Here is a 24,688-nt window from a genome sequence, read left to right as displayed (position 1 = left end):
TATCCTGCTGTCTCTGATGGAAATCAGGTGTACTGTAATTAAGCAGCAATTGGAAATCTAACGACTGGAATTAAGGCATAATCAAGGAGATAGGAGTGAGATAGAGGACAGCCAGATGGGACCATGACAATATCTTCCTTGTATACCAGGTTTGCTTCCACTTGTCACCCACCAACTATCTCTTCCAATTCCAACCTACCAACACTCCCCATCTAATTCCTTCTGAACATCATCCTTGGTCCACCTATCACCTATCAACCTTTGTCTCACCTTTTACTCTCTCTTCTTTATACTGGTAACTTTCCCATTTCGCTCTAAGACCTAATGCAAAGTCTTGACCTAAAATGCTAGCAGTTCCTTTCCTCCCACAGATGCTGCTTGACTAGCTTAGCTTCCCCAGGATATATTTTTTTGCTGCAGATTCCAGCACCTACAGTCTCTTATATCTTTTGGGACATTCTTTTCCAAATGTTCACATTCCTGTGAGCTTAATTTTACCTCTGCAACGTTACTTCCTCTGACCTGAATATCACTGAAACATTTGTTAACATTTTGACATCTTGAACTCAACTTAAGAAGCTTAAGATAAAGGAACTTTTATGATCACTGCCTCCTAACATGATAGAATTTACCTTGCAGTTTAAGAGGGAGAAGCTAAAATTAAAAGTATCAGTATTACAGTGGAGTAAAGGGAACTTCAGGAGCATGAGAAAGAAGCTGGCCAAAGTTGTTTGCAAGAGTATACAAGCAGGGATAATGGCAGATCAGCAATGGCTGGAACTTCTGGATAAATTTAGAAAGTGCAGGGTAGATTCATCACAAAGAAGTATTCTGAAGGGAGGATGAGACAACCATAGCTGACAAGGGAAGTCAAAGATAGTATTAATGAAAAAGAGAGGGCATGTAATATAGCAAAAATTACTGGGAAGCTTTTAAAAACTGTCAGAAGACAACAAAAAAACAAAAAGGAGAGAAAAGGTGAAATATGAAGGTAAACTAGTCAATAATATAAAAGATATTATACACCAGAGGTATTTTTCAGATTATATAAAGAGTAAAAGAGAGGTGAGAGTGGATATCAGATTGCTGGATGCTATGATGCTAGGGAGATAGTAATGGGGGTCTGAGAAACGGCAGAACAACTCAATAACTATTTTCCATCAGTCTCCACTGTGTATGCCAGAAACCTGAGAGTTTCAGGTGAGTGTAGCTACCATTGCTAAGGAGAAAGTGGCTGTGAAGCTGAGGTCTGGAAGTAGATAAGTCACCTGGAAAATTCTGAAAGACTACACCCCAAAGTTCCCAGAGAGGTCACTGAAAAGATTGTGAAGGCATTACAAATGATTTTTCAAGAATCACTTTATTCTGGAATGGCTCCTTGTCTGGAAAATTGCAGATGACACGCCACTCTTTAAGAAGGGTGGGAGGCAAAAAAAAAGGAAATTATAGGGTATGCAACACACACAAAGTGCTGCAGGAACTCAGCAGGCCAGGCAGCATCTATGGAAAATACTACAGTCAACATTTCAGGATGAATCCCTTCAGCAGAACTGGAGAAAAAAATAACAATTTCTCCAGTCCTGCGGAAGGGTCTCGGTTCGAAACATCAGCTCTACTTTTTCTCCATGGATGTTGCCTGGCCTGCTGAGTTTATCCAGCATTCTGTGTGTTGATTGGATTTCCAGCATCTGTAGATTTTCTCCTGTTTGTGATTTAATTATAGGCCAGTTAGCCTGGCTTTAGTGGTTGGCAAGGTGTTGGAGTCCATTATTAAGAATGGGGTTTCGGGGCACTTGGAGGCACATAATAAAAGTCAGTTTGGTTTGACAAACCTGTTGGAATTCTTCGAGGAAATAGCAGGCAGATAGACAAAGGAGAGTCAGTCGATGTTGTTTATTTATATTTTCAGAAGACCTTTGACAAGGTGCCACGTATGAAAATGCTATAAAGGGAAAGAGCTCATGGTATTACAGCAAAGGTACTAGCATGGATAGAAGATTGAATGGCAGGAAGGAGGAAAGAGTGGGAATATAGGGGGCCTTTTCTGGTTGGCTGTTGGTAACTAATGGTGTTTCCAGGGGTTGGTTTTGGGACAGCTTCTTTTCATGTCAATGATTTGGATAAAGGAATTGCGAATGATACAAAGATAGGTGGAGATGCCGGTAGTGTTGAGGAAACAGGGGTCTGCAGAAGGAGCTAGATCAGTGATTCCCAAAATGGATTGATATTGTTCCACCTGGGGGCAGAATGAGTTTCTAAGGGGCAATAAACATAAAGGGGGCATTTGGGGGGGGGTCTCAGAATCAAGGGGGACAGCTGAGGGATTACAGGCTTAATTTAAGAAATTCATTTCTTATTATAAGCATTTGATCCTCAGTGCCTCATAGTTGATTACAATGATCACATCTCTTGCTAACCCACCATTCTCTTAAACTTTGCTCAAAGTGTGTTATAATTGTTGAAAAGCAATATGATACTTTTTTGTGATGTATTTGGCATATCATGAGAAATATGGACTGAAGAAATTGTGTTATTTCTTGGCCTGGCCCATGCATTATTGCATTCACTACTGTAGTACAGTGTTAGCTAACTCCCATACTCTAATCACACAGTGATGCATTTCCTGTGAATTATGGTATGGCATTCATTGGGGTAAAGTTCAGAACTTGCCCCTTGGAATGGTCTTGACTGTATTTCTCTAGCCCACGGCCCAGCCAAGATATCACTGCCCCACTTTGTGTACCTTGAGGCAAAGAGTCAGGTTTTGCCTGAGCTATCATGACATCATAACTTTCCCTTTTATTGACTGCAGCGCTTGAGTTTGGACATAAACAATAGACAATTGACCGCGGTTATTAATCTACATCAAAAATGGCAGAAGCAGACTAAATGAAAAAGTGGTGTGGACAATATAGTGTGGAGTATCTCAACTATGGATTTATACCAGCAGCAAGCAACCAATATGTCTGTTATGTGAAAAAAATTTCAAATGAGGCAATTGAAACTGTCTAGGGTCCTTGAACATTAGAAGAGAATACACTCTGATAAGGCAAAAAAAACTTTTGGCTTACTTTCAGAAACATTGTGAAAACTCTCAGAAATGGAAAAACTTCAAAATGTGTTTGCCAGTAGTTCACAACAAAACAGTAATGGTTTGTGTGCTTCATACAACATTTCACTGCTCATTGCTAAATCTGGAAAGCCCCATACAATTAGAGAAGAACTGATTCTTCCAGCAGTAAGAGAGGTTCTGTGTACAGATTTGCATAAGTCACCAGACCAAATAATTAAAGCTATTCTTACTAGCAACCACTCTGTTTTTGGGTGAAGGGATTTAGAATGTATGTCTAGTGCACATTCTGGAGCAGAGGGTGGCGGTAATGCACCATTAAGCTGGATGCCAACCGCCGTAAAACAAGATACAGACAGACAGACAACCACTCTGTTCAAATGTGAATCGATGAAATGTCTGAAAATGTGGAAGGCACATTGCACAACATATTGTACTTAGGACAATGGAATTTGCTCTGCAGTTGGATGAGTCAACTTTGCCAGGAAAGAACTCTTTGCTTCTTGGTTATGTTCACTTCACAAATGATGAAAGCATGGTTCAAGAGTCGGAATTTGCAAGGGGACTAGAAGAGGATATGAAGAGAGAGTCAATATTTTGTGTTGTTGAGCAGCTTTTCAAAGAGAAGGACCTCTTCCCATTTCCAAACCTCTCTGAGTTGGAAGAAAAAAAGAATATCAGATGATGATCTTCAAGCATCCTGTGCTGTTGTAGTAAGTGCCCAACTTAATTGTTCAACAAAAGCCACCCCTGCTTGGGAGGCATGGACTGGCCTATGTAACCCCTTCCACTAGCTCCCATTTAGCTGACGATGTCATAGTGCTGATGATGTTTAAATCTAGTATAGAGTAAACATGTGGTTCTTTTTTTCACTTTCGCATCATCATGGACTAGGTAGACGAGAGTGCTGCAGAAACCATAGACACTGTGGATATGCTGCAGTGAAGGGGGCCTGGGAGTATACTCTAGATAAGTATTTGCCACTGGGTGTATGTTCAGTGTCTGTTTTGTCTTGTAAATAAATATCTAATTTATTTACCGGTGTCATAACCATGGACTCGGCTGAAGGATCTGCATACCCTCGCAGGCGGACTGTGGAATGGGTTGGGCAATCATACTCTTAAGTTTGTCTGCTCCAGCTAATTAGTGTTTTATTGTGGTGGTATTTAACTTGCTTCCTCCTGTTCAGTCTTGTTGAGACTTGACCAAAACCAGAGCAATGTCAACATTCTCTGCTTACCATTGGCTGGCTTCTGGGAACGAAGGCTACCATTTAGCCTGACACCGTTAAGGAGTGGTATCTGTTCAGTATGAAGCTACTGTGGCAGAACAGCTGTATCAGCGTTAGTTTTAGTTTGACAGTTCTAGTTAACAGCCCTTTTGGCCTAGTGCTTATTGTTTCTCCCCCTTATTGTTGCTTGACCTTGCAACATTAAGGAAATGGCAATATATTTCCATATCAGTGATCTGTGGAATTTGTAGCTGGTGGTTTTGTACATATTGTTGGCGATTTTCATCAAGGTCATGGATTTGAGTGCTGTTCGAAAGAACCTCAGTGAGCTGCTGCAAACCTTGCTGAAAGATGGAGCACACAAAGTGTGTTGCTGAAGGTGGAGGTGCACAGCCAATTCTGGGACATCTATTAACTGAATTGCTTTGCCATGGTTGCTGTTGTTGAGTGTTGAAGGAGCTAGATCAGTTTCCATTTTTGCAAGTATGTACTCTGCTGGTATCTTCTCAAACTTTGAGGTTGGAGTTGAAAGCAATAGCTAATTTCCAATTTCAAAACCTATTTTAGACTGCTCTTTATAAATTCATATGAGGATGCTAGAATGGATTTAACCTTCATCATCTTTCCCATTCCAAAAGGCCCTACGGTTAGATCTCCATATTATAGATTACATCCTCCCCTGTTCCTGCGAATCATGGGACTTGTTTTTTCCCTCCTCAGATTAAATGAAAGGTTTGCCATCTGAGATTTGCCCACTGGTTAGAATATAATCAGCTCCGTTGATTTAAATGCAGCAATGACAGAATTTAATAAAGTGCTGGGACGTTAATTGATTTGGGACCTAACCTGCTATTCTCAGATGTTTCATAAGGTTACAGACTTTACATCATCTGATGAAGATTTTTAAAACATCACTGTAGAAAATTTAGACTTGTGCTTATTTTAGAACATTGAGATGGCTAAATGAAAAAAAATGTACTAATGGGTATTAGTTGTGCCTGGTGCTGTCATGATCAAACAAAATGCTATTATTTAGTCTAAGGCATAGTTCATGATGCATAAGGGCAAGTCCAGAGGTCAAAACATTTAGGAGTTCAAAGTCGACTGTTTTACCCAAACCTGTTACATTTAACATGAATCATAATTATTGTTATACTGTGGCCCTGTGTATAATTCTTTTAAAGAAATCTATCTGGTTAGTAGTTGAAATAATCAATGCCTATTGTTCCATAGTCACAGTACATAGAACATAGAACCTAGAAATCTACAGCACATTACAGGCCCTTCAGACCACAATGTTGAGCCGACTATGTAAGCTTCTCTGGAAACTGCCCAGAATTTCCCTAACACAAAGCCTCTATTTTTCAAAGCTCTATGTACCTATCTAAGAATCTCTTAAAAGACTCTATTTGCAGATACACAGTAAGGATGCTGTTTCATAGATTTACCTCTAATTCACTGAAATATTATTTCAACAAATAGTATTGAACATATCTTGTTCTAAATGTAGCATAATTTTCCTGAATATTGCAGACTGGTATTGATATATCAGCAGTAGAGAATTCCAGGAATTAGTGGACAGATTACTTAGAAATTATCAAAAATTCCATGGAACTCATGCCAATGCAACAATGCTGTCCTCAAAATGGCAAGAAGCTCGGTTTTCTGCTGCATTCAGTGAAGACCACAGCATTTCTGGATTTACACCACAACTGCACAGTCTAACAAACAGCAGGCAACTGTTATGATTTATGGCTCTCATACAAACCTTGTCTGAGAAGGTGAAAAAGTGGCATTCAAGATGTGAAACCTAATACCTTCAGTCTGGAAACTGTTCTCAGATGGACTTTTAGGATTTTCTTTCACTTTTTGCTTTCCCATCTAACGGTCTTTTGAAGTAATACGTTCAGCTCACCTAATGCACACTGTACATTCAGAAGGTGAAAGGACTGGACATTACCCTGGTCACAATTTTATTGAGCAATAGGGAAGGCAGGGAGCAAGAAAGATACATACATGTCCATTACTCTGTTAAACTGTTTCAATAATACAGTATTTGATGTTGTGAACAATGAAATAACCTGAAGAAAAAAAAGATAACAATTGCAAAGACAGTGATAAAATAACAATCAAATAAGCACAAGAGATTCAGCAGATGAATATTTTGGTCTTATTTTCCCATTTCATTGTTGAATGGTGTTTAGCAAAATGGATAGTGTGGAACACATTGCTTGATCCGATATAACCTTATTCTTGCTCTGTGTAACAGGTAATTATATTCCTGAAGTCAGCAATTAGTCTGTAATTGTGTGTCACCTTGTAATGTGAGAAGATCAGGTCATCGTACGTTTGAGATCCATTTTCAGCCATCTAAAGAATAACAACATTTTAACTTTATGGGCAGACTGTCACAGTCGAACTGATTTCAATTTGGGTATTAATTGTACATCCCTTTACACAACATAATAATCAGGTTGCATTTCATTGTTCTAGACCTTCAAAAATTTAGCATAATGATTTGGTCTAATTATAACAGCATGGTTGATTGGGATCTTTGCAATTACTACTCTATGTGTGATAGGATAAAAAATTTATATCAGTGTGCAAATATAAATTTAAAGCAGGTTAGCCTTGAACGGATACATCAATAATTCACAAGTAGATCCAGTAAAGGACAGTATAATATAATTGTTTGAACATGAATTATTCTGCTTTGAAAGCAGCATACATGGGTATAAGGATGCATTCCTGGGAACAAAAGTGCTAATTGACTGAGCTCTTACAGTGGTTGTTATGTACTGTGTGCTCATTGGCTGACTGCCAATAAAAAGATGTACTCTCTTCTTGACCAAGTGAGTATGAACTGTTTTCAGCACACTGTCAGAAGATGTCCATAAACTGGTAAATTGGTAAATTCTGACATTTCCCCTTTTATTTTCCTTAATAGTACTTTTTGAAAAAGATATTTTTCATCTGAGCCAAGGAAGTCCTCCCCACCTTATCAATGCCCAAATTAGCTCAAAATGTATAGAAATATATATTATCAAAGTATGTACACTATATACAACCTTGAGATCCATCTTCTTCCAAGCAACCACAAAACAAAGAAACACAACAGAATCTACAAAAAAGTACACATGGCAGAGACCAACAACTTATGTACAACCCATGCATATGAACGAGCATTTGAAAGGCTGTCAGGATGTATTTGCTAGCTGCTGCAGGCAGGCATTCTCTGCCATATGGGAACCCAGCCTGTGGCTGTGTTCCTGATTTGTGAGCCGTTTGGATAATGAACGCTACTATAATTCCATCACCGTGATGGGCATTAGGCTCCCCACCATCAATGGCACCAACAGAAGATGATACATCATAAAGGTGGTATCCATCATTAAGAACCACCATCAACCAGAACATGCCTTCTTCTCATTACTGCCATCAGAGAGGAATACAGGATCTGAAGAAACACACTCAATAGTTTAAGAACAATTTCTTTCATTCTGCCATCATATTTCTGAAGGGACAATGAATCCATAAACCTTCACTTTTTTGCTCTCTTTTGCACTACTTATTCATTTTTTATGTATTTCTTATTGTAATTTATAGTATATTTTATATATTGCCCTGTACTTCTGCTGCAAGACAACAAATTTCACCACATATTCCAGTGATAATAAACCTGATTCTCGTTCCGACTCTAATTTCACAGAAGTGGAGATTTGTCATAACCTGGGGAAGAGCTGTAATGATTTAGTATTTTGCTTAGCAGTGCTAAACAGGATGCTGCATAAACACACAAGTTCTAGTTCCAAAAAACACCACAATAATTACTTCATAATTGTCTTACATCAGTTGGAGAGAACAATAATCATAGCTTTGGTGAAACTGTGTTTACTGACAGAAAATTCTAAAAATGCAGTCTTATTTCTGTTGGTCCATGTCAAGGGCTTATACAATTAGTTAAGTGCTATTTTGTTTGTTTGTTTCTTAGTTTGAATAAACATTGGTAACTTCCTGCATTAGGCTAATACAAAGCCAGTTTAATCTTCCATGTGCGTTGCAAAATAGAAGTTAAAATCAAGGATCTCAAAGTGGAATGGATCCAATGGAATTCTCATTCGTGATAGAGAGGGCCTGTTGAGGGTCCAAGTGTTGGGATGGACAGCAGATTTTGATGGACTGTAGATCATAGTCTCTGGGGACTTGCTGTTGCTTGCATTGTGAGTGGTGGGGGGGAGCGCTGATGGTTTTGCTGAAGCAAGGAGGGGGCTGATGCTTTTGCTTCTGCTTTTGTGTGGGATGGGGAGTGTAGAGCTCTGGGGTTCTGATGTTTTTATGTCATTCATTCTTTGTTTTTTTCTCTCTCTGTTTTGTGGATGTCTGCGAAGAGTAAGAATTTCAGGTTGTATACCATATACATTGTCTGGTTTTCAATTGAATGATTGAACCATTGACAGTGCTAGTCCATTAATTCTCTCACCATATTTCATTCATCTAAGTAATTACTAACACAAGAACATACCATTCTCTTTTCAGCTTCTGTCTCATATGATGGCAGGCATTTTAACAATTTCCCTACAGGTGTTACCTGCCATGTCAGGGAACAAGCAACATCAAACAAGTAATCCATGTTGTATTTTGAAAAACTAATGAAGCCAGTTAACACCTTTTTTATGGAGTTGCCTCCTAGGAAAATCACTAATCCCCTCTATTACATGCATTACATGTAATACATGTAATGCATTACATGTGCTGACCTCTGTTGGCAGCAACTTCAGCTTCCTGAGTCAGAGGTGTAGGTTCAAACTTCCTCCTTGGGGTGTGAGCAGTGTTGGGAGTATACCATGTTAGTAAAGGTGCCATAGTTATCGCCCTGTTTGGATATCAGTAAATTAGATGATCACTACTCTGAATTCACTTTGGTTTCCTGGACTACAAAAACGACTTCACTACAAAAAGTACTGCGTTAGATCTACAGACTTAGAAACATCACTAGTCCATCAGCCCAGAGTATCACTATGTTCGTCCATCGTCGATGTCGATGAGCACCTTGACACCATTGTGATGGTGCCGAGACTAGCGCGTGGTTTGGATTTAAGTGAGGGAGAGTTGCGTAGCGTCAGCCTCACTCTCTCTTCCCAATTCCTATCTGGATCCAGTGACAAGACAGAGTCGAGACAGCTGGAGATGGGACTAGGTGCAGTGGATGACCAGGACGTCTTCTGCGTCTTGTCATGCTCTACATGTTCCACGACGCTTGCAGAGACCGCCTTCTTGACCGCTGGACCTTCCATAGGTCTCGTCCGCTCAATCCGCCAGAGTCTGTCTTCACATGCTGAGATAGACAACTCCCTATCACACCGAGGGTTTGAGACCCATCGGCTACCCTCATCTGGTTTAGCCGGCTTGTCGAAGCCATTGCCCGGGGTGTGGTCACTGTCGCATGCAAACAGCTACGGGGAGCCACAGGAGAGAGCTGAGTGCCAGGTGGGGACCAAAGGTAGACTAAAGGCCCTGAAAAGGACGCGACATGTTCCCCCACCAGAGGTGCTACCCCTCCCTGACACCCCATACACCCCACAGAGTATCATACTGACTGCATTTCAAACTTTACTAAATTCTTTGATAAAGACATTCAGGTCAACTTGAATTTTTGGAATGTGTGATAATCTATAGCTTATGGAAATATAAATGGAATACATCAGAGCTCTTCAGCATTTAATATTGTGTTTAAGACTGTTGCCATTGCACAACCATGAAGAAAGTTTCTGCTACCAGTGTGAATATTCTTTTAATGAGATTTTTAGAGTTAGTCTACAATTAGGAAGGGAATCCTCTTGGAATTGATCATTTGAGAACAAATTTGCACACACACAGCTTTCTAGAAAAAGTCAAATTCAAAAAGGCACAAGGGAAAATGCAACTTGTCCTTTGAATCTGTCTACACTTCCTGCTGCCTTGGGGGGTTAAAAAAACCTAACATAATAAATCAGATTCAGGTTTATTTTCACTGAGCATATATCGTGAAATGTGTTGTTTTGCAGTAGTACAGTGCAAGACATAAAAATTACTAAAACACGAGGAATTCTGCAGATGCTGGAAATTCAAGCAACACACATCAAAGTTGCTGGTGAATGCAGCAGGCCAGGCAGCATCTCTAGGAAGAGGTACAGTCGACGTTTCGGGCCGAGACCCTTCATCAGGACTAACTGAAGGAAGAGCTAGTAAGAGATTTGAAAGGGGGAGGAGGAGATCCAAAATGATAGGAGAAGACAGGAGGGGGAGGGATGGAGCCAAGAGCTGGACAGGTGATTGGCAAAAGGGATATGAGAGGATCATGGGACAGGAGGTCCAGGAAGAAGGAAAAGGGGGAGGGGGGAAAACCCAGAGGATGGGCAAGGGGTACAGTCAGAGGGACAGAGGGAGAAAAAGGAGAGAGAGAGAAAGAATGTGTGTATATAAATAAATAAAGGATGGGGTACGAGGGGGAGGTGGGGCATTAGCTGAAGTTAGAGAAGTCAATGTTCATGCCATCAGGTTGGAGGCTACCCAGACAGAATATAAGGTGTTGTTCCTCCATCCTGAGTGTGGCTTCGTCTTTACAGTAGAGGAGGCCGTGGATAGACATATCAGAATGGGAATGGGATGTGGAATTCAAATGCGTGACCACTGGGAGATCCTGCTTTCTCTGGCGGACAGAGCATAGGTGTTCAGCAAAACCATATCCCAGTCTGCGTCGGGTCTCACCAATATATAGAAGGCCACATCGGGATCACCGGACGCAGTATATCACCCCAGCCGACTCACAGGTGAAGTGTTGCCTCACCTGGAAGGACTGTCTGGGGCCCTGAATGGTGGTAAGGGAGGAAGTGTAAGGGCATATGTAGCACTTGTTCCGCTTACAAGGGTAAGTGCCAGGAGGGAGATCAGTGGGGAGGGATGGGGGGGACGAATAGACAAGGGAGTCGCACAGGGAGTGATCCCTGCGGAAAGCAGAGAGGCGGGAGAGGGAAAGATGTGCTTAGTGGTGGGATCCCATTGGAGATGGCAGAAGTTACGGAGACTAATATGTTGGACCCGGAGGCTGGTGGGGTGGTAGGTGAGAACCAGGGGAACCCTATTCCTAGTGGGGTGATGGGAGGATGGAGTACACTTCCTCCCTTACCACACCCGGCGACAACTGTCAGACATCTTCTCTTACTGATTCCTCGAACAGTACCTCACTAAGGAGCACCAAGCCATTGCCTCCCACACCTTCACTGGGCTTATTAGCTCTGGAGATCTCTCATCCACTGCCACGAACCTCATAGTTCCCTCATCCTGCACCTTCTGTTTCTATCTCCTACCCAAGATTTACAAACCTGCCTGTCCAGATAGACCCATTAATTCTGCTTGGTCCTGCCCCACAGAACATATATCTGCTTACCTCGACTCTGTTTTAATCCTCCTGGTTCTGTCCCTTCCTGCCTACATCAATAACACTTCACAGCTCTGGATCTTTTCAATGACTTCAAGTTTCCTGGCCTTGATCATCTCAGTTTCACCATGGATGTCCATCCCCCAACAGGAGGGCCTTAAGTCTCTCTGCTTCTTTCCAGATAACAGACCCATCCTGTTCCTATCCACCACCACTCTCCTCCATCTTTTGAAACTTGCCCTCACTCTCAATAATTTTTCCTTTGGCTCCTCCCACTTTCTCCAAACCAAAGGTGTAGGCATGGGTACTTGCATGAGTCCAAGCTATGCCTGCTTTTTGTCAGCTATGTGAAACAGTCTATCCTCCAAGCTTACACTGGCATCACTCTCCAACATTTCCCATCCTACATCAACGACTGCTTTGGTGCTGCTTCCTGCACCCATGCAGAGCTTGTCAACTTCATCAACTTTGCCTCCAACTTCCACCCTGGCCTCAAATTTACCTGGTCCATTTCCAACACCTCCCTCCCTTTTCTCAATCTCTCTCTCTCTCCCTCTCTCTCTCTCTCTCTCTCTCTCGCTCTCTCTCTCTCTCTCTCTCTCTCTCTCTCTCTCTCTCTCTCTGGAGAATTTTTATATACTAATATCATTTATAAACCCACTGACTCTCACAGCTACCTGGACTATACATCTTCCTACCCTGTCACTTGTAAAAATGCCATCCCCTTCTCTCAATTCCTCCATCTCTACTGCATCTACTCTCAGGATGAGGCTTTTCATTCCAGAATTAGTAAGATGTTCCCCTTCAAAGAAAAGAGGCTTTCCTTCCTCAAACATCGACGCTGCTCTCATCCACATCTCTTCCATTTCATGCACGTCTGCCCTCACCCCATCTTCCCGCCACCCCACAGAGATAAGGTTCCTCTTGTCCTCATGTACCACCCCAGTAGCCTCTGTGTCCAGCACATAATTCTCTGTAACTTCTGCCATCTCCAATGGGATCCCACCACAAAGCACATCCTTTCTTCCCTCCCCCCAACTTTCCTCATTCTGTGACTCCCTTATTCATTCATCCCTCCCCACTGATCTCCATCCTAGTATTTATCCTTGCAGGTGAACCTAGTGCCACATCTGCCCCTATATCTCTCCCTCACTACCAATCAAGGCCCCAAACAGTCCTTCCAGGTGAGGCGACACTTCACCTTTAAGCCTGTTGGGGGTTACCTACTATATTCTGTGCTCCTGGTGTGGCCTCCTGTATATCGATGAGACCTGACGTAAATTGGGAGACCGCTTCACCGAGCACCTATGCTCCATCCACCAGAACAAGCGGGATATCCTGGTGGCCATCCATCTCAATTCTATTTCCCATTCCCATTCCATCATGTCATTCAATAGCATCCTCTACTGCCATGATGCCACACTCAGGTTGGAGGAACAACACCTTATCTTCTGTCTGGGAGGCCTCCAACTTGATGGCATGAATATTGATTTCTTGAACTTCCGTTAATTAACCCCCTCCGCCTATTAACTATTCCCATCCCCGTATCCCTCTCTCACTTTACCTCCTTACCTGCCCACCACCTTCCTCTGATGCTCCTCCCCTTCCCTCTCCGCCGTGGTCTTCTACCCTCTCCTATCAGGTCCCCCCTTCTCCAGCCCTTTATCTCTTTGATCTATCAAATTCCCAGCTCTTTAGTTCACTCCTCCCCCTCTTCCGGTTTTACCTGTCACCTTGTATTTCTTCTTTCCCTCCACCACCATCTTGCTCTAACGTCTCATCTCTTTTTTTTCCAGTCCTGATGAAGGGTCTTGGCCTGAAATATTGATTTTTTACTCTTTCTATAGATGCTGCCTGGCCTGCTGAGTTCCTCCAGCATTTAGTGTGTGTTACAAAGTAGTGTTCACGGATTCTGTTCAGTAACCTAATTTTGAATTGAATTGAACTGACTTTATTACTTACAACCTTCGTATACATGAGGAGTAAAAATCTTTACGTTACGTCTCCATCAACACGTGCAATGTGCAATTTATAGTAATTTATAATAAATAGTATGTACAACAGGACAGTCAATATAACAGAGAAATACAATTGTAGCAGCATGAATTAATCAGTCCGATGCCTGGCGGAAGAAACTGTCCCGGAGCTTGTTGGTCCTGGCTTTTATGCTGTGGTACTGTTTCTCAGATGGTAGCAGTTTGTGGTTGGAGTGACTTGCGTCTCCAATGATCCTTTGGGCCCTTTTTACACACCTGTCTTTTAAATATCCTGAATAGTGGGTTCACAGGACCAATAGGCTGGTCCTGGACTTATTTCCTGGCACAATTTACATATTACTATTCAATATTTATGGTTTTATTACTATTCATTATTTATGGTGCAACTGTAACGAAAACCAGTTTCCCCCGGGATCAATAAAGTATGACTATGACTATATACAGTTGCAGAAGTGAAGAAGCTATTCCTAAATTATTGAGCATGATCTTCAGGATTTCTGTATCACGACCGCTTTGATGACTATATACAGTTGCAGAAGTGAAGAAGCTATTCCTAAATTATTGAGCATGATCTTCAGGATTTCTGTATCACGACCGCTTTGATGGTAGTAATGAGAAGAAAGCATGTCCTTATTAGAGAGGGTCCGTAATGATGACGCCACCACCTCGAGGCGCAATCTCTTTATGTTGTTCTTGATGGTGAGAGGCTTGTGCCCATGACGGAACTGGTAGAGTCTGCAACCTTCTGCTACCTCCTGTGACTCTGTGCATTGGAGTTTCCACACCAGCTGCCAATGTAACCAGTAAGAATGCTCTCCAAAGTACATCTGTAGGAATTTGCTCGAGCCTTTGGTGATACATCAAATCTCCTCAAACTCCAAATGAAATATAGCCACTGGCATGGCTTTTAGTTTGTGATTGCATCAATGTATTGTCTCTAGGATGCATCCTCTGAGATGTTGATGCCAGGAACTTGAAGCTGCTCACCCTTTTCACCATGAACCCCTCAATGAGGACTGGAGTGTGATCTCCAAAACTTCCCTATAAAATAATCACTCTTTATGTGCAGCCCCCTCAGACGCAAACTTGCCTCATTAGCCGGCTCAGCTAACAGCCACGGGACCCAGTGGTAGAAAGCCACCTTTCATATACGTCTGGGGTCAGTATGATTTAGGGTTCAACCAAACAGGAGCATCGTGATGTTCCCATTAAAGAAATCTCGAATTGAATGGACACTGTGTAAATACTGCCCATACATAATTGTCAGCCCGCAAGAAATAACAGATCGTACACCACATAAAATTATAAAGAATGTATATTTACAAATTTCAGCTTTATCGAACAGTTAGTAGTAAAGAGAAAAGAAAAAAATAAATAAGAACACCCATTACAGTTAAAAACCAGTCCAAATGTGCACATATAGTTGGACCTCATCCTGGAGTTCTCTTTTGAATCACGTGCTGGCCCCACGGTCTATATGGAAGCACACACCACATTCCGAACCTTGCTCAAAATCCACCTCGAAACAACTGGCTCTCTCTCAGGAGAACTGGCCCTTCCACCTTGGGGCCACTCATCTACACAAAGCGCTTCTTGCATCCGGGACGCCCCTTCCCATGGCATTCTCAGCCACCTTCCCTCCTGTCCTCTCTGCAGCTCCCGCCAAAAAGAGCTGCAAACCACACTGTCCTTCACCAAAGCTCTCTCGAACTTTCTCCCGATTCTACCATCCTGGTTGGCTGACACATTCCTAAGCGGAACAGCAGGGCTCTTATCCCCGACCGAGAGCAAAACATTCTACAAGCAGGACACACACAAAATGCTGGAGGAACTCAGCAGGCTAGGGAGCATCTACGGAAAAATACAGACGACGTTTCGGGCCAAGACACTTTGGCAGGACTGGCAATTCCTCCAGCAATTTGTGTGTGTTACTTGGATTGCCAGCATCTGCAGATTTTCTCTTGTTTCTTACAAGCAGGACACACTGCTTTTGCAGAAAACTGCTGAAATGAAATACCTGCTGCATAGCAGTATAAATCATAACCAGGGCATTACATATGCATTGAGGGGGAAAACAAAACTGAGAAGAGAAAAGTGTTCTTAAAATCAACAGCAGTAAATTACTCTGAAGTTCCACTGTGGGTCCCCGAGATTCCAGGAAACTCTGCAGAATGTCAGAGTCAAAAGGCAACAACCTAGCTAGGTAGGATTACAGACTCGAACAAAAACAAATCAACTAAAAATTCCATAACTGAATGAAAAGTTTGGACCGATGATCTCAATTAAATTGGCTCCTTGAGACAACCAGCTCTCAGCTTCTGAAGACAATACAATGCATTGGGGATTATGAACAAACTGCAATATTTCGCACTTTTATAATTTTTAGCATCCTACTGACAAGTACTAAAATTCTTATTTATGCTTCTAATGGTGAAATGAATCAGATACAAAATCAGTTTCATAATCACTGACATATGTTGTGAAATTGAAGCAGCACACACAACATGCTGGAGGAACTCAGCAAGTCAGGCAACATTTATGGAAAAGAGAAAACAGTCAATGTTTTGGGACAAAACCCTTCATCAGAACTGGAAAGAAAGATGACAAGGCAGAGTAAGAAGATGGAGGGAGTGGAGGAAGAGATAGCAGGTGGTAGGTGACAGATGAAACTGGGATGGTGGGAGGGGTGAAGTAAGGAGCTGGGAAGTTGATTTGTGAAAGAAATACAAGGCTGGAGAAGGTGGAATCTGATAGGAGAGGGTGGAAGACCATGGAAGAAAAGGAGGAGTACCAGACAGAGGTGATGGGCAGGTAAGGGGATAATATGAGAGGGGAGTGGGAATGGGGAGTGAAGTGGATCATTTACCAGAAATTCAAGAAATCGATGTTCATGCCATCAAGTTGGAGGCTACCCAGACGGAATATAAAGTGTTTCTCCTCCATCCTAATTGTGGCATCATCGCAACAGTAGAGGAGGCCAGGGACTGACATGTTGGAATGGGAATGGGAAGTGGAATTAAAATGGGTGGCCACTGGAAGATCCTGCTTCTTCTGGCAGACAGAGCGCAGGTGCTCGGCGAAGTGGTCTCCCAATCTACGTCAGGTCTCACCAATATACAGGAGGCCACACTGGGAGTACCGGGCACAGTATATGAACCCAACAGACTCACAGGTGAAGTGTCACCTCAGCTGGCAGGATTTTTCGGGGCTCTGAATAGTAGTGAGGGAGGAGGTGTAGGGGCAGGTGTAGCACTTGTTCTGCTCACAAGAATCAGAGATCAGAGGATCAAAATGTGAAATTTCGTTGTTTAATGCCAGCATTATAATGCCATATATAAAGTATACAATAAATTACAATCAGAAATATATATATCTATAAAGAATAAATAAGAAGTGCAAAAAATAGCAAAATAGTTAGCAGTGTTTATGGGTTTATGGACTTATGATGAAAGAGAAGAAGCTCTTCCTAAAACATTGAGTTTGGCTCCTCAGGAACCTACACCTCCTCCCCGAGGGTAGTAATGAGCAGTAAGTCTGCCCTGGTGGGGGATCCTTAATGATGGACGTCATCTTTTTGAGGCGGACCTTTTGACGGTCTCCTGGAAGCTGGAGAGGCTAGTGTCCGTGATAGAGCTGGCAGAGTCTACAGCCCTCTGCAGATTTTTCTGATCTTTTGCAGCAACCCTCCCCTATACCAGACAGTGATGTATCCAGTTAGAATACTCCCCAGAGTAGAAATTTTCAAGTGCCTTTTGTGATGTACTGAAGCCCTAATGAAATACAGCTACTAGTGTGCCTACTTCATAATTGCATCAATACGTTGAGCCCAGGGTAGATCTTCAGAGATGTTGACACCCAGGGACTTGAAACTGCTCATGCTATCCGCTACTGACCCCTTAGATGAGGACTGCTGTGTGTTCCCTTCACTTCCCCTTCCTGAAGCCCACAGTCAATTCCCTGCTCTTACTGAAGGTGAGCACAAGGTTATTGTTGTGACGCCACTCAACCAGCTGATCTATCTAATTTCTGTACGCCATCTCATTGTCATCCGAGATTCGGCCAACAAAACTGGCACCATTATCAGACTTTTGACCAGACCTCTCATGTGCTAAGTGATGAACTCCTGATCTCCCAATCTATCTGACTGTGGCACTTACAACCCCCTTGTCTGCCTGCATGTAAGTAGGGATATGGGTGAATGCAAGCACCACAATAGCGTTGCAGTTAGCGTGACGCTATTACAGTTTGGGACGTTCCGGAGATTGCAGTTCAATTCCGGAGCCATCATTGTACGTCCTTCCCCTGGAATGCTTGGGTTTTCATCGGGTGTCCAGTTTCCTCCCACAGTCCAAAGACAAACCTGACAGGTTTGTAAATTGGCTCATGATAGGATCAGGGTTCATCTCCGGTTTGATGCAGTTGCTAGCGTGGCATGGCTCGAAGGGTTGGAATCTGTGCTGTATCGCTAAATAACATAAATAAATAAGTGAGAATAGTTTTGATAGTCATCTTGGTCAACATAGGCAAGTTGGGCCAATAGGCCTCTTTCCATGTTTCGTGACGCATGTATGGCAAATCTGTCTAGATGGCACGCATAACAAAAGCTTTTCACTTTATATCTGCACAGGTAACAATAATAAACCAATACCACGTATCTTGGGTAAAATGTTAATTAACAGACTTAAAAGTAAGGCTTATAATGTTTAGTGAAAGTAAGAAGAGTTATTAGTAATGCACTTTTAAGTCAACATGCAAAAATGTTGCCTTTTCAGTACAAATAGATACAGTACCATCCAAAAGTCTTTGGCACATATAGAGAGTTAGGGTGTCTAAGAACTTTGCTCTGTACTGTATTTGTCAACGTGGAGTGGAGAGTGAATTTGTAACTCTGGTGAGAGCAAAGGCTGTTGGGAGTCGCAAGGGTGGAGCACTGCGAAAGGGTGTGGGACAGATGGCAGGGAAGGAGTGCCAGGGGCATGGGTTGGCATGGGTGCAGAAACACCCAGTTTTGACACACCTGGCAAGATCATTCGATCCCAAATAATTGGTTATTGATCACTACAGAATATCTCGCTGATGTTTCCCTCTCCTTCCTCTCTCCCTTCCCCTTTTCCCAACCATGATTCCCCTCTCCTTGCCTCCTTCCCACTCTCGGTCCACAACAGAGACCCATATCAGAGTCAGTTTTATTATCACTCACATATGTCATGAAATTAGTCTTTTTTGTGGCCACAGTACCTTGCAATAAAGTTATTACAGTACTGTGTAAAAGTCTTAGGCATCCTAGTTTTACATATACTGCAATTAAGACTTATGCACTGTCCGCTTGAAGATGTGGACAGAGATAGGGGTGAGGTATGATTGAGCATCATCAGCATATGTATTTTTTTGCAGCAGTACAGTGCAATGCGTGAAATTCATAGAGTACTGTGCAAAACTCTAGAATTTTTGCACAGCACCATATTTTGAAGTCGTACACAGAAACAGATACCTGTAATTACTCATTACATATAAGTAAAATAGTCCAACTAATATCAGGTTGGAGTTTAAATAGTGCTGTCTAGTGGAGAAGGTAGCGAGGTGGCAGGTGCAATGTAATGTACATCCTGTGGCCACAGTATTAGACACCTCCCGTATCTAATAAAGCGGCCATTGACTGTATGTCTGTGATCTTCTGCTGCTGTAGCCCATCCACTTCAACGTTCAGAGATGTTCTTCTGCACATTGCTGTTGTAAAGTGTAGTTATCTGAGTTAATGCTAACTTCCAGTCAGCTTGAATCAGTCTGCCCATTCTCCTCTCACCTCTCTCATTAGTGCACAGAACTTCCACTCAGTCGATGTGTCTTTTTTATTTTTTACCCTATTCTCTGTAAACACTAAAGACAGCTGTGTGTGAAAATCCCAGGAGATCAGCAGTTTCTGAGATACTCAAACCACCCTGTCTGGCACCAACAATCATCTTACAGTCAAAGTCACTTAGATCTCATTTTTCCCCATTCTGATGTTTGGTCTGAACAACAACAGGACCTCTTGTCCATGTCTGCATGCTTTTATGCGTTGAGTTGCTGCCATATGATTAGCTAGTTAGATATTTCCATTAACGAACTGGTGTACAGGTGTACCTAATAAATTGGCCACTGAGGATATAATCCAGTGTTCATACTAATTACTTAAACCTTCCCACTCTTACCTTGTATTTTTACCCAAAAATAATATGAGAGTTCCATACCTTCCAATTTCCTGAAGGTGCATTCCATATCTCTGTGTCAAAGTTCTGCTAGTTAAACTATTTAAAAACAATCTGAAAAGAAATATGTGATGTGTGTTTTTCTCTAATTTGCATAAAGTCAAGATATACTTAAAATAAACTGAGTACAAACAAAAGAAATATTTGATTGTGTTAGAAAGGCAATTATAAAAAAAAGCATAAATGGAACTTAGACATTTCCAAAAACATTATCATAATTTAAGAATATTAAAAAGATCATTTCTGACATTTCATCGTGTAACTGGTTCTCATGAAAAGTGCATACCTTGAACTAATGTGTATTCTTTACAGATGCCATCAGAGCTGTTATATCTTTTGAGCACTTTCTGTTTTTATTTTATGCTTTTGTATTAGTTTGGAGCCTGCCAATCACAGCACTCCGTGCCCTGCTCAGTTTGTTGTCCGATACCATTAAATGCAAATAGATCACGTCAGGGCAGTTGAATGAACTATCAACCTATTTTGACATATGCATCATCCCTGTTGCATAGAGAAATAAAATGGAGTCACGCCCTGGAATATACTGGGGAATAGACTGGATGTCAATGCAGTCTATTAGAAAATGCTTCATTGATTGCCTGGAATGCCTAAGGCATTCCCTGGGTGTAGTTTGGCCAATTGATCAGGTGCTTAGCATTGTTAATTGATAAATAAGATTGGGGTTGTAGCCAATGAGGTAGAAGTACACTTAATACATTTTTTTCAACTGCATTGTAAATTAAACTTTCTTCAGATAAATACTAGGTTTCATAGCACCATATATTTTATCCCATGTGTTTACTGAAGGAAGACCACAACACCAATGGTCACAGATGGCCCACATTATCAGAATAAATGCAATAAACCTGTACTCTTCTTTCCTTGGTCTCCTTATTATAATAAACTTCTTGGCTGGAAGCATAAAATTCAAGAGAAGAATTTAAATAGTAATGCCGAAACTCCGTGCATGAATACAAAATACAAGCTGAAACAAATTATGTAGTTGTTCTCCAGAAAGATTCATTACATTCATGGCTACAATGATATTTAATGAACAGATTAGTATAATCATAGATTTTTAAAATTATTCTTTGTTCATTTTCTTAATAAGTAATGCTTTCCTTTGGACCTACTCATTAGCCTTCCAACGACACTTTTAAAATTTGACAAAAGCTTAATTTTCAGTGACAGATTGTAATACATCGTGAATTCACTTCAGTTCAATAATAGGAAACTTAATTTATAGCTGCCTGCTTTTATCAATGGTACAACCAGTAGAAACCCCCTATGTATTATATCACTATCTGACACACTCAAACTGAGTTAAAAGTGTGTCAACTCTACGCAACACACATAAAAATTGCTGGTGCACGCAGCAGGCCAGGCAGCATCTATAGGAAGAGGTACAGTTGACGTTTCGGACTGAGACCCTTCATCAGGACTAACTGAAAGAAGAGATATACTGTTTTTGACCTAGTTTTCTGTAGTCTGTCAACTCTGGGTACAAACGCAAGGTAAGGAAATTGCTTCACATGTGGAGCCTTGGATAAACTCATACAGCATAATGATTTGGTTTCAGCACCACACCTTAGGAAAAAATATATTGAGTTTGGAATGGATATGGATAGATTCATTAAAATCAAAGGCATAGAATATTATATTAGGAGGAAAGATTGTATATCATTTCCCGGTGAGAGGGTGGTGCACTCAGATGTAGTAGTCACACTGGGCCCAATCAAAGGTATATTTGTTCAGCGGTCCTGCTGAAAAGTTTTGGCCCAAAATGTCGACTGTTCTTTTTTCCATAGATGGTGCCTGGCCTGCTGAGTTCCTCCAGCATTTTGTGTGTGTTGCTCGGATTTCCAGCAACTGCAGATTTTCTTTTGTTTGTTCATCTTGTATACCTTTTTTACGATACATCAAATACTGCAGGACTATCCCATCACAGAGTTGCTCGATAGCGATGGAGCTGGTCTTATTGCATACCGTTGCTGTGTTGTCATCTGGTCTTGCAGACTATTGGATGATGTGCATTCTAGAAGAAGGTGTGAGTGATTTTCTTGTGATTGTACGACCCTGTTGGGCATTGATAACCAACCTTCCCTCTATTTTATTTTACAGTTGCACGGCCTTACATTTTTATATGGCCAGAAAACTGTGTGGCACTTTAAATGTGTTTATTTTTTGTGATCAGAATCAGGTTTAATATCAGCAGCATATGTCGTGAAATTTTGCTGGAGAATCTCAGTCCGAAACGTCAATTGTTTACTCTTTTCCATAGATGCTGCCTGGCCTGCTGAGTTCCTCCATCATTTTGTGTTTGTTGCTCAGATTTCCAGTATCTGCAGATTCTCTTGTTTGTGTCATGAAATTTATTGTTTTTGCAGTAGCAGTGCAATGCAATACATAATAATAGAAAAACTGTGAATTACAGTAAATATATACAGTATATGTAATAATAAAATTAAATAAGTAATGCAAAAATAAAAATAAAAAAGTAGTGAGGTGTTCATGGGTTCAATGTCCCTTCAGAAATCGGATGGCAGAGAGGAAGAAGCTGTTCCTGAATCATTGAGTGTGTGCCTTCAGGCTTCTGTACCTTCTTCCTGATGGTAGCAATGAGAAGAGAGCATGTCCTGGGTGATGGGGGTCCTTAATGATTGTTGCCGCATTTTTGAGGCATTGCTCCTTGAAGATATACTGGATGCTACGGAGACTAGTGTCCATTATGGAGCTGACTAAGTTTACAACTCTCTGCACCTTATTTCAATCCTGTGCAATAGCCCATCCCCACCCCCATCCCCCACCCCCCATAACCAGACAGTGATACAGGCAGTTAGAATGCTCTCCACGGTACATTTGTGGAGAATTGTGAGAGCCTTTGGTGACATACCAAACCGCCTCAAACTCGGTTTATTAACAATGAGCTACCAACTTCCATTCTGTGTTTATTGTTACAATTTGTAACAGTGTTGTAACTTGAAACACTGACAATGTATATATGTTGAAGCTATAAAATGTTTCAAAGTAAAGGTTGTGATACGATTATCATATAGAAAATTTATGGATTATATTCATGAACACATAATTAGTTACAGGCCATTTCACAATTATATTAACATAGGTTTCAAAATTATATTAACATTATATAAAAGATAAATCCAGCTGTATGGCTACATGCGCAGGAGCATTTCAGTTACTGCATGGCTGCACACACACGCAGCTTAGAGGGAACACTGTTAGTAATGTAGAACATTGCAAGTCCAGTTCAAGGATTCATTGGCGAGACTGACGACAAGACGGCTGCATTGCCTTGGTTGTGGCAAGAACTAAGCCTAGACCGCAGGGTTGCCTGTTGCAGTGGCCCAGGAAAGGAGGTGCTGAGGTGGGGTGGGAGAGGCCTCCGTGGGCACGTTGGAATCCAGTCTGGGTTGGGCTGGCCTCTCCTGTCCATCTTTCTCTCCAGCATTCGGTCTGTGCTGCCTCCCGGTGCTCACTCAGTGCTCGACTCCAGTGTTCGCTCGGTGAAAGAACAAACTGGACACGCAAGGATTTGGGCTATATAAATATTTTTCTTTGTGACTGTGTTTTATTTCTAAAATCGTCCCCATCTGTGCTATGTTTTGCTATGTGCTTTGTGCAGTGTGTTGTATGCTGTTGGTAATGTGTTTTGCACCTTGGCCTTGGAAGAACACAGTTTCATTTGGCTGTTGTGACTGTGATCAAAGTCATTGATGAGACACTGAAGCCGGTGATATAGAAGTCTTTATTCAGCACAACAAGCACGGGTTCTCATGGAGACACTCTCAGTAAGAAGCTCCTAGTCCCAAAGGTACATCACATTTTATACCCTTAAGATCAAAGCTGATACAACACAATTTTAATAGTTAGAAAAAGTTTCCTTTAACATTTTGGTCTGACAATGCATCCTTTGAACTTCATACAGTACTGTGTGAAACTTTTTGGTACCCAAGGTTTTCTTTATAATTGTTATTTTTTTTAATCATCTGCATTATTATGTCGATAGAAAAAAGCACATTTAGATTTCCAAACATTCATTTCCCAAAAAATTAAATATTACAGATAAATGTTTGTATTTCATTAAAGAAAGTAACATATTAAGTAATAGACCACTTTTCTAATAAAAACTTAATTTACTTAATAAGTATATAGCCCAATGCATGATTAAGCAAAGATAATAAACAGATGCCATTATCAATGACATAATCAATGATCAATGACATAATGAGTTCAATGAACTAAACTGATTAACTGGAACAAAAACGGGTGCAGAAGGAATCAAACTGGTTGAAGGACAACCAAACTAAAAGGTGAGTGTGTGACAGATGTGACAGTTTAACCTTCAAATCATCAGTTTTTACACCATGGCAAGAGTGAGCATGACAGCAAGACACAAGGTGGTCATCCTGCATCAGCAAAGTTTCTCCCACTCTCCCAAGCAGAAATTTCACTGCAGACGGGAGATTCAAGATGACCTGTTCAAGCTCTTTTGAAGAAGCACAAAGAAATGGGTATAATTAATACACAGTGGTCAACCACGGAAAGTAAGTGCAGCAGATAAGAGATACATCAAACTGAATACCTTTCTAAATCAGAATAAGTTCAACACTGCTATCATCTCTGAATTTGCAGAAACTATTAGAACCCAAGTACACCACTTTACAATCCAGAGAAGTCTTGTCAGAAGAGGTCTTCATTAAAGAG

The sequence above is a fragment of the Mobula birostris genome, chromosome 1 (genome assembly GCF_030028105.1).
Source record: "Mobula birostris isolate sMobBir1 chromosome 1, sMobBir1.hap1, whole genome shotgun sequence".
NCBI classification, from domain to species: domain Eukaryota; kingdom Metazoa; phylum Chordata; class Chondrichthyes; order Myliobatiformes; family Myliobatidae; genus Mobula; species Mobula birostris.
Note: the sequence above shows the minus strand (reverse complement) of the source record.